Source organism: Dipodomys spectabilis, unplaced genomic scaffold (assembly GCF_019054845.1).
Source record: "Dipodomys spectabilis isolate Male_0828 unplaced genomic scaffold, ASM1905484v1 ptg000391l, whole genome shotgun sequence".
Taxonomy (NCBI): Eukaryota; Metazoa; Chordata; class Mammalia; order Rodentia; family Heteromyidae; genus Dipodomys; species Dipodomys spectabilis.
The window spans coordinates 421,108-430,662 of NW_024871068.1; the positions used below are offsets into that span (position 1 = coordinate 421,108).

Genomic DNA, 9,555 nt, shown 5'->3' on the forward strand with positions numbered 1-9,555 from the left:
GAAAGGAACCAGACTAGTCCAGCAACCTTACATATCTCACAGTGACGCGAGCCTAGCAGGTCTGTGGCTGAGCCCAGCCAGAGGCTAGAACTTTTATTTCCTCAGAGATGTTCAAATAAATAACAAAAATATAAATAAACACAAAAACCAAGAATCCACACTTAAAACAGGTACCAATTCTAAAACAGAACTAGACAATAGCCAAAAGCTGAGTTGGGGACTAGTGGGCCCTCAGTTCATTCCTACTAGAACTGCGCCATTCTCAATCAGCAAGCTGAATTCAGAATCTGTTGAGTGAGCTGGCCACCCTCACCCAGAATTTCCCCACCTCAAAAATAGAACAGAAACGACACCAAAGTAAACAAGACAGACAAGTGGCCACAAAGACAAAATCAGATCTCCATGAATTGGGCAACATCTTACCACCAGAGGATTTCTTTTTTTCTTTTTTTTTTTTTTAGATTCCTGCAAATGTTGATCCAGAGGCCTTCCAAGGTGGAGGAGAATTCTCAGTCATCTTGGGGCAAGGGAAAAAAGACCCTGGAAGCCATCCCCTCAGACTGACAGTCTCCTCCCCATACTCAGACCCTCTGGGCCAAGGCCCGAGGCTAAGATCTTGCTGGTGGCACTTGGTGGTCAGTGGCAGATTCATCTGGCTTAGAGTTTTCCCTGCAGGCCCTTTTCAAAGTTATTGCTAGATCCTGCAGGTTCTCCCTTCCCCCACTGCCTCCTCTTCTAGAGAATAAGTCAACCTTTGATGTCATCCTAAAATTCCAAAAGTATTAAAACGGGAGAGCGGCTGAGGTGAAAGGAGCGTCTGGCCACCCCATTCGGGGGGCTCCAGGATGCCCGCTGATCCGAAAATGAAAGTTAAATGAACAAGGAAAGGAATTAAAATGGCAACTACAAATGAGACAAAGAGAGCATGCATGTTGATCTCGAGCTCGAATCCACCTCTAAGCCACGGTTGTGGAGGCCAGACGAGTTCCTGTCCCATAGGATGGTGGAGGCCAATGAGTCCCTACCCGGGAGGTGGATAATCTACCCTTAACCCAGAGTAGCAGAGGCCGGACAAGTCATGGTCCAAAAGACGACAGAGTGAAGCGAGACTCCACTGGGGAAGGCTTCCCCAAGGGCCCAGGGAATTTCTTCAACTCGCCTGCTGGCTACCTTGTAGCACATCTACCAACGTTTCTTGCCAGCTCTAAAACCCTACTTGCAAATCAAACACATAACACGCAACATAAAGCAGCTGCACCCCCTCTTACCGGCTAGCTGGATGACTCGCTGATCAGGTATCTGTGTGGCTTATGGGGGGGCTATCCCGGACAAGCTCCCACATAAAGTGCTCAGATTTCGGACGCCCCCTCTCAGACCACCAGAGACCATGATCAATGCAAACAGCAAAGAGTCATTTATTGCAAGCTGGAGCTTGGTCCTATGTGTACTTGGTAACTGGTGATGCTAAGAGGCCCCAAGCATAAAATTGACACAGCTTTTATAGTATCAAACAAACAAGTTTAGGGGGTTTCCACACAAGCAAGTTCACAAGTTCAGGGGGTTTATGTCCACCCTGATCACACTTCCCTTTTTCAGCTGGAACACCTGGGCAACTGTTCTGTTCTTTAAAGGTGGGCAGGGTTGGTGGCAACCTGCGGTTTTTCTGAGAACTATTTTTCTCTTTGGCAGCACAGCTCTCTTTGGGGGTTACTTTGAGGGCAGCACAGCTCAGGGGGCTTGAACTTAAAATGGAATTACTTTAGCTCTTCAGTTAGGTCCTGAGTTCAAGCACCAGGAATGGTGGATGCACACACACACACACACACACACACACACACACACACACACACACACACACACACACACACACACACCACATGGAGGCACCTTTGCCAAAAATGTATCATTCCATTATGTTCAGCTCCCTAATTGTCTGCCAGAAGGACCCTTGAATTAATTGTAGCAGTTTGTTTCAACACTGAAACATAGTCTTACAAAGACAGCATGAGTGCAGGGAACTTGGCCTGCCACAAAAGGTGGCACAAATGAAGGCTTCCTATCAAAACAGACCACTGGGGAGAGAGAGAGCTTGGGGTACAAACAGGCCTTTTTCTCCTGACCTTCAGAACCTGCGCACATTCATCCTCATTAATTTGCCCGGATGAATTGTTTGTTATGCAGCTTTACAGAAGTGAAACTTTTTGTCTGCCTGTTCCAACAATGAAGCCGACTTCCTCCGGCAGCCTGGGGTATGGAGACCCCTCAGGCTACACTGGGAACACTGAGGGAGCCCCGAAACATGGATTGTCTTGAAAGCACTCTGTGCTATGAAATCATTCTATTCAAAGCAAATTTCCTAGCTGGGTGCCGTTCTTCATAGCAACTCTGGATCTTCACTGACACAAATGCATGCATACATACACAGACACATGGAGTTACTGGCTCTTTTTTTTTGTGGCAGGTCCTGGGCTTGAATTGTGAGCCTAGACATTTTCCCCTAGCTCCTTTTGCTCAAGGAAACATTTTATTGTGTCTTAAACCATGATTACCCTAGGCTGTGGTGCAACTTTTACACCCACAGATGATCCAGGGATCCTAGGACCAGAGTTCAACTCCCAGCACTGGCAAAAATACATTAAACCAACAAAAATGGAGGAGGAAAAACCAGGAAATGTTACACAACAGTTTTTACTTTTGTTTCCTTAGCACTGTGACCCTCCTGAGTCTCAATGACTTGGCTTGAAAATTGTATGTGACCTTGCATGGATGATGGCTGAGGGGCTGTCAGTGAAGCCTGAGCCAAACCAGACACCTAGGCCCTGAGATCGATCCTAGGACTGCCACCTACACACAGCTGAAGATCCTAGGAAACTCATTCCTATCTATAGGAACATTAATAGAATATTTGAAATTTATTAATTGAATTACTAACTAGCTAGTCATTCCAATATAAGATTGTATGCAATAAATATAGGTCATTGATTAACTAATACTTTGTTAATTCTTCTACCATGATAATTGGAAGCATAATTTTATACCAAATAATTGGTAGTAATAGAATATATAAAAATAAGGTACAGACAACACTCTTTATATTGGGTTATACACTAGATTCTACATAAATGTCTATCTGTCTCTCTCTGTATATATTTATAGATGCATATACATATGTAAATACACACACACATGCACGCACACACACAAACAAACACACACACACACTGCAATCTAAACATCTACCTGTTTATATATTGGCCATTCCTAGGGCTTGATCTCAGGTTCTCAAATTGGCCTGCCAACTTCACTTGCATCAGACTGGTGTGCTAACATTTAACCATTCATGAAGTGGGCCTGCTAGGCCCTGAGTTCAAGTCAGAGAATTGCCAAAAACTTAATCCTGTTCGAAAAGCCAATTGTTCCACTTGTTTTCTGTATCGATGAAAGTCCTGGGTCTCAGGAATGATGTAGAATACATAGGCAAAGCTATGTCTTATGTAATAGGATGCAAAATGTTATATGTGTAATCATGCTCACTCTCAAATACATAAGAAATAAAACACAAAATAAAATGAATACACTAACTGCAATATGCAATAAACATGTGTATGTAAGTATGAATCATGTATTTCAAATATATACGAATATTATTTTTTCAAGTGCTAGGATTTGAATTCAGGCCCTGGGAACAGGCCTGACTTTCTTGTCTTCCAGCCCGGTGATCTTTCCATCTCCCACAGTGCTACAGATTTACCCACATCCTGAGTTCAAATCCCAGGCCTGGCAAAAACAATGGCCTGAATTCCAGGCTAAGGAGCCTCATAATATTTTAAATATTAAAATATTTTAAATATGTATGTATGCATGTATTTTTATTTTCTCAAGCACAGGGCTTGATCTCAGGTAGTGGCAATTTTGCCTCAGCATTGATCACTCTAGGCTGGGTGCAACCACTGGACCCAAAGCCAAACCTGGGTTCCTGGGCCTCAAATGCTGACAGGAAAACAATAATAAATAATGCGACACAGAAAAATAAAAACTGGCAACTTACCAGATTTACATTTGTTTTCTTTGCAAAGTGACCATTCTGGGACTGAATGACACGGCTGCAAAATGTTGGTAACCTGGCATTGCTGAAGGCTGGTGGGCCACCAGGGAAGCCTTAGGCCAACACAGCAACATAGGCCATGTGTTTGAAGCACAGTCCTGACCCCTACCAATGGAGGGAGATACTAAGAGTCTCGTTCCTATTCATAGGATTACCGATGGAAGATTATGAATGGCAAAGTTGAATTAGTTGTTTCTGAATACTACTATACAATTACATGGAGTGATTTTAGGTGACCAATGGATTTTAATGAATATTTTTGACACATTCAAAGAATAGTATTAATTACATGGATGCAATAGTTTTGGGACAGTTGTTGCTTTATTAATAATTCATTAAGGATGAAAACAAGAATACTAATTACATGGAGGCATAATAAATACCCAAGAATTGGTAGGAATGCAGTCTATATACAGGAATAATGTATAGACATCACTGGCACTCTATAAAGATCTATATTTACTTGTGTACTACCATCTGCATGTCAATCTGTTCTTATTTTGTCAACCCCTGGGGCTCAATCTCAGGTGCTAGAAATGCTTGTTAGCTCAATATGCCCCAGGCTGGCGTGCTGACACTCACCCATTCATGAATTGGGACTTATAGGCTTTGAGTTCTAATGCCAGCACTCACAAAAATTGAATCGTGGAGTAAGAATCCCATGGTGACACATGTTTTCTGATTCTTTGAAAGTCCTGGGTGTAAGGTATGAAGTTTCATACATAGGCAAATCTATATCTTATGTAATATATGGAGTAAATATTTCATGTGTAATAACAGCCAATAAAATAAATAGTAAATAAATTAATAAAAAAAAATAAAACGAATAACTACACTAAGTGCAACATGTGGTCAACATATGGGGCTCGATCTCAGGGCCTGGGAACTGCCTGGCCGATGAATTGGCTAGAGGCTTCTGTGCTGACAGTCACCCATTCATGAATTGAGCCTTCTAGGCCCTGAATTTAGATCCCAGTACTGCCAAAAATGTAATCGAGGAGGAAGAAGCCGAGCGTGACACATGTTTTCTTTTCTTTTAAAGTGCTCAGTGACAGGATGTATAATTCAGATGCAAATATATATGCTAGTAATAGGATGCCATAAATGTAAAAAATGTCATTGGTGGAAGAATTGTCACTACAATAAATGAAAAACAGATTGAATTAGTAGTGAATCATTCTAGGATAAAATTAGACACACTAATTATAGGACATGGATTAAGTTTAATATTTTGTTAAGCATTAATAGAAAGAAAATTGCTTGGAAACATAAATACCTAATAATTGGTAGTAACACATGATGCATAATTTAATTATTTAGACATCTGTCGCATTCTATAAAATATGTAATTAATGTACAGATGTATGTACTTATAATTTTAATTAATGCTTTATTAATTGTTAACTGAGACAAATGATTAAATGGAGACATAACTTAATACCTAAAAATTGGTAGTAATATTATCTACAAATTAATAATGTACAGACATCTTTTGTGTATAGAAAATTATACACAGCAACCTCTATCTATTTATAACTCTTTCACTCCTGGGGCTTGTTGGTTAAGTGCTTGACTAGTAAGCACGAAACCCTGGGTTCGAACCCTCAGTGTCACATAAAAAGTAAATCTAGAAGTTCTGCTGTCTTTCAATCAACTGAGTGCTAGCCTTGAGCACAAACACTTAGGGACAGTGTCAAAGCCCTTACTCAAGTCCCAGGACTGCCAAAAGATAAAAAAAAAAAAAGGTAGAATATACTCACTGCAACTATAGAAGGATAGGACATCAAATACCTCATCACAGAGAAAGCTATGAGTCTGGTGCTGACAGCTGTCACCTAACCTGACTTAGCCAGATGTAAACTGTTGTAACCCAGCTCCATGGGTTACCCCCATCATTTTGGCTTACCCTGGCTTACCCCAGACATCTTGGCTGCTTGGGGGCTTTAAATCCTGGCAGGAAGTCTGCTAGAATCTTTGAAATATGGCTTGAAATGGTAGAGCACTAGCCTTGAGCAAATGTTATTAGAATAGTATCCCCGTGTTTTGAGCTCAAGCGGCATAACTAACCTCCCCCAAAATAAAAACACCCCACTAAACCAATAGATATGAAATGATCCTCGAAGAATGTGAAACCACCTTAATTCTAATTATAGCTTGTGGAACAGAGCTTTGTGCTAAGTCCTCCATAGGGTGATCTGTGCTGAGTCCTGCACATGCCATGGTGCTATATGCTGAGTCCTTCACAAGGTGAAGTGTGCTGAGTCCTGCATTGGGTGCTGGGTGCTGAGACTCTCACAAGATGCTGTGTGCTGAGTCATGCAAAGAATGCCATGTGCAGTGTCTTTCACAGGGTACATTCTTTCAACTTGTCCTTGTAAGAGCTCCATAACTGAGATGATTATGCAGACAAGAATATTGAGGCTCAGATAGGTCCCCATGGCAGGAACAAAATTATCTATTACTGAAGACTAGTGAGTTGTCTCCTGCGGACAATTGTTTTGTTTTGTATTTTCTCAGTCATGAACCTTGAACTAGGGGCCTAGGCACTGACTCTTACCTCTTCGGCTCATGGCTAGCACTCCACCATGTGGAGCCAAGGAGCCCCTTGCACCAGAAGCCATGGCCTAGGGGTCTATAGCTGAAGTCTGTCATCCTTCCTTCTCAGGATGCTGAGATCTGAGGATCTGGGTTCCAAACTATCCCAGGCAAAAAGGTACCATGAGACTATCTCCAATTCGCCACTAAGAAACCTGAAGTGGAAGCTGAGTGCTTGACGCTCATGTTTGTCATCCTAGCTACTCAGGAGGATGAGATCTGAGGTTCATGGTTCAAAGCTAGCCTGGGCAGGAAAGTCCTTGAGACACTTTGCTCCAATGGACCACCAGAAAAGCTGAAATGGCACTTTGGCTCAAGTAGTAGAGCACAAGACTTGAGCTGAATAGCTCAAGGACAGCACCCATGCCTAGATATCAACTACTACAACAATAAAAAATGATAGAAAGAAACTAACAAACCTGAACTATTTCAGCCCTCTATAGGGCTGGGAATGTGCCTTAGGGGTAGAGTGCTTTGCATATATGAAACTCTGGGTTTGATTTCTCAGGACCACATCAATAAAAAAAAAAAAAAGCCTGAAGTGGTTCTGTGGCTCAAGTAAGAGAGGACTATCTTTGTACAAGAGAATCTAGGTACAGTGCTCAGGTCCTGAGTTCAACTTCCAAGAATGGTGAATGGGCCCACATGCATGCGCACGCGTGTACACACACACACACACACACACACACACACACACACACACACACACAGATTATGAGTGATGCTGTTACACAAAATGGTAAGGTACCAGGCTTCTTCACTGAGATCATGGTCAACACCTTAGCCCAGTGTCCCAAGAGCTAGCCACCCAGGGCCCAACTAGGAGAGGTCAAAAGTTTCAAAACCTGATGAGATTCACCAGCCCTAGAAGACAGGAAGCTTTGTGATGTCAGATATGTGCTTGGATTTCCCAAGCTTGCAAAAACCTAGGAAATGCATTGTAGGCCCAACATTGCGGTCAATGAAACATTTCATGAGCTTCAGTGCCCTAGTTGTCTGCCAGAAGGACTTTTAAGTTACATTGAGAACTGTATTTGAACACTGGTATATAGTCTCACAAAGGCAGGATAAGTTCACAGTATTTGGCCTGCCATGGGAGGTGGCACAAATGAAAGCTTCCTGTCAAAACAGAGCACTGTGGAGAGAGATAGTTGCGAGTACATAGTGACCTTTCTCTCCTGACCTTCGGAGCCCGCCTGCACTCCTTCTCACTATCTGACCCGGATGCAGTTGTTTGTTACACAACAGTACAGGAATGAGGCCTTTTTTCTGCCTGTCCACGAAATGAGATTTCGTCCACAAGGCCTGGGATGCAGAGAAACCCACAGGTTTACTGGGACCAGAGAAGGGAGCCCTGGAACATGCAGTGTCATGAAAGCAGTCTCTGTTATGAAATCATTTTATTGAATACAAATTTCCTAGCTTGGTGCCGTTCATCATAGCTACTCTGGAGCTTCACCTATAGGAATACGTCCATACATACACAAAGATATGCAGGTACAGGCTCCTTGATGGGGCAGTTCCTGGGGTTGAACTATGAGTCTAGGCATTGTCCCTGAGCTCCTTTTGCTCAAGGATAGTGCATTAACCTTGAATCACAGCCCCACTTTGGTTTTTTCTGTGATCTCTTAGAAATAACAGTGTCATGGACTTTCCTATGCTGGCTGGATTCAAACTAAGATTCTCTACATCTCAGCCTCCTAAGGAGCTGGGATTACAGTCAGCAGCCATTGGTACCTTCTTTCTTCTTCATTTTTTAATCTGGACAATCTGACTTCTTAACAGGGTCATTCCAATGTCTTGAATTTATAAGTTAACTACCCAATGATCTTTATGGCTGTTTTCACTGAGAAGGATTTTCTCGCCTCATCTTCCCCTCTGGTCACAGGTTTGAATCCAAAAGTGAGAAATGAGTGTCACAGGAATTGGGAGAAAATATCCGCAGGACATGCCAGTTGTGTCACTTAGCATTGAGTTGCAGTGAATTTACTGTCTCAGGATGAGAGGACTGAAAGCTGCAATGATTCTCATAATGTCTGCATTGTTCCTTTTGCCAATAAAATGATCTAATAATTATGAGTGTTTTGTGTCTCCAATCTTAAGTATCTAGAACACCCTAGAAGCATCTTCATGTATCTCTTTTCCTCTAGTGCCTCTTGAGATTTACAATAAGGTTTTGTGTGGAGCAGCTCCTCTGTGTATCCTTGAGAAAAGCTGCTTGAAGCCTCTTCAGGAAATCGCCATTCAAAGTCAGCCTGAGCAGGAAGTCTGTGAGACTCTTATCTCAAATAAACCACCAGAAAACTAGAAGTGGAGCAGTGGTCCAGAGGGAAGAGTTCCAGCTTTGAGAGAGAAAGCCAAGCAGGAAACACAGGCTAGAACTGGCAGGAAAGCCTGGGAGGTGCTTATGTCCAATTAATCACCAGATGGCTGGAAGTGGAGCTGTGGTGGTGGTAAAACCTCAGCCTTGGGAAAAACTGCCAAGGAACACATCGGGCCCTGAGTTTCAGCCCTGGGATGACCACAAAAAATTTTCAAAAGAGAAGGCCAAGTTTATTTATCAATGCCCTACCTACTAATGTGTGTATATTACCTCCATGAGTACAAACAGACTGTATGCAATGCTTTTTCTTTTATTTACTCATTCATTTTTTCAAATATGCTCCTAGTGCATACTGCACCATTTTCTTCATTTCAGACCCATGGCTTTTCTCTTCCAGGTTTCCAGTCCTGTGTCATTATATGATGCACACAGCAGCTCTTAGCAGCCTTTATTTACATTAATTATGAGGCCAATGCAGGACCAGTCACAAATCAGGCAGGGGAAAAGAATATCAGGTTTTGTAGAAGTAACC

At 42.3% G+C, this 9,555-nt stretch overlaps 1 long non-coding RNA gene across 3 annotated transcripts in view; it reads right to left on the reverse strand.

Annotated features, from left to right (window-relative positions):
- Positions 1-1,468, reverse strand: part of LOC122096806 — a 34,176-nt gene extending 32,708 nt beyond the window's left edge. For all 3 annotated transcript variants that reach the window (XR_006145402.1, XR_006145400.1, XR_006145401.1), the window contains exon 1: positions 1,269-1,468. This is a non-coding gene — a long non-coding RNA (uncharacterized LOC122096806). The remainder of the gene's footprint in view (positions 1-1,268) is intronic.
- Between the last annotated feature and the right edge of the window lie 8,087 nt (positions 1,469-9,555).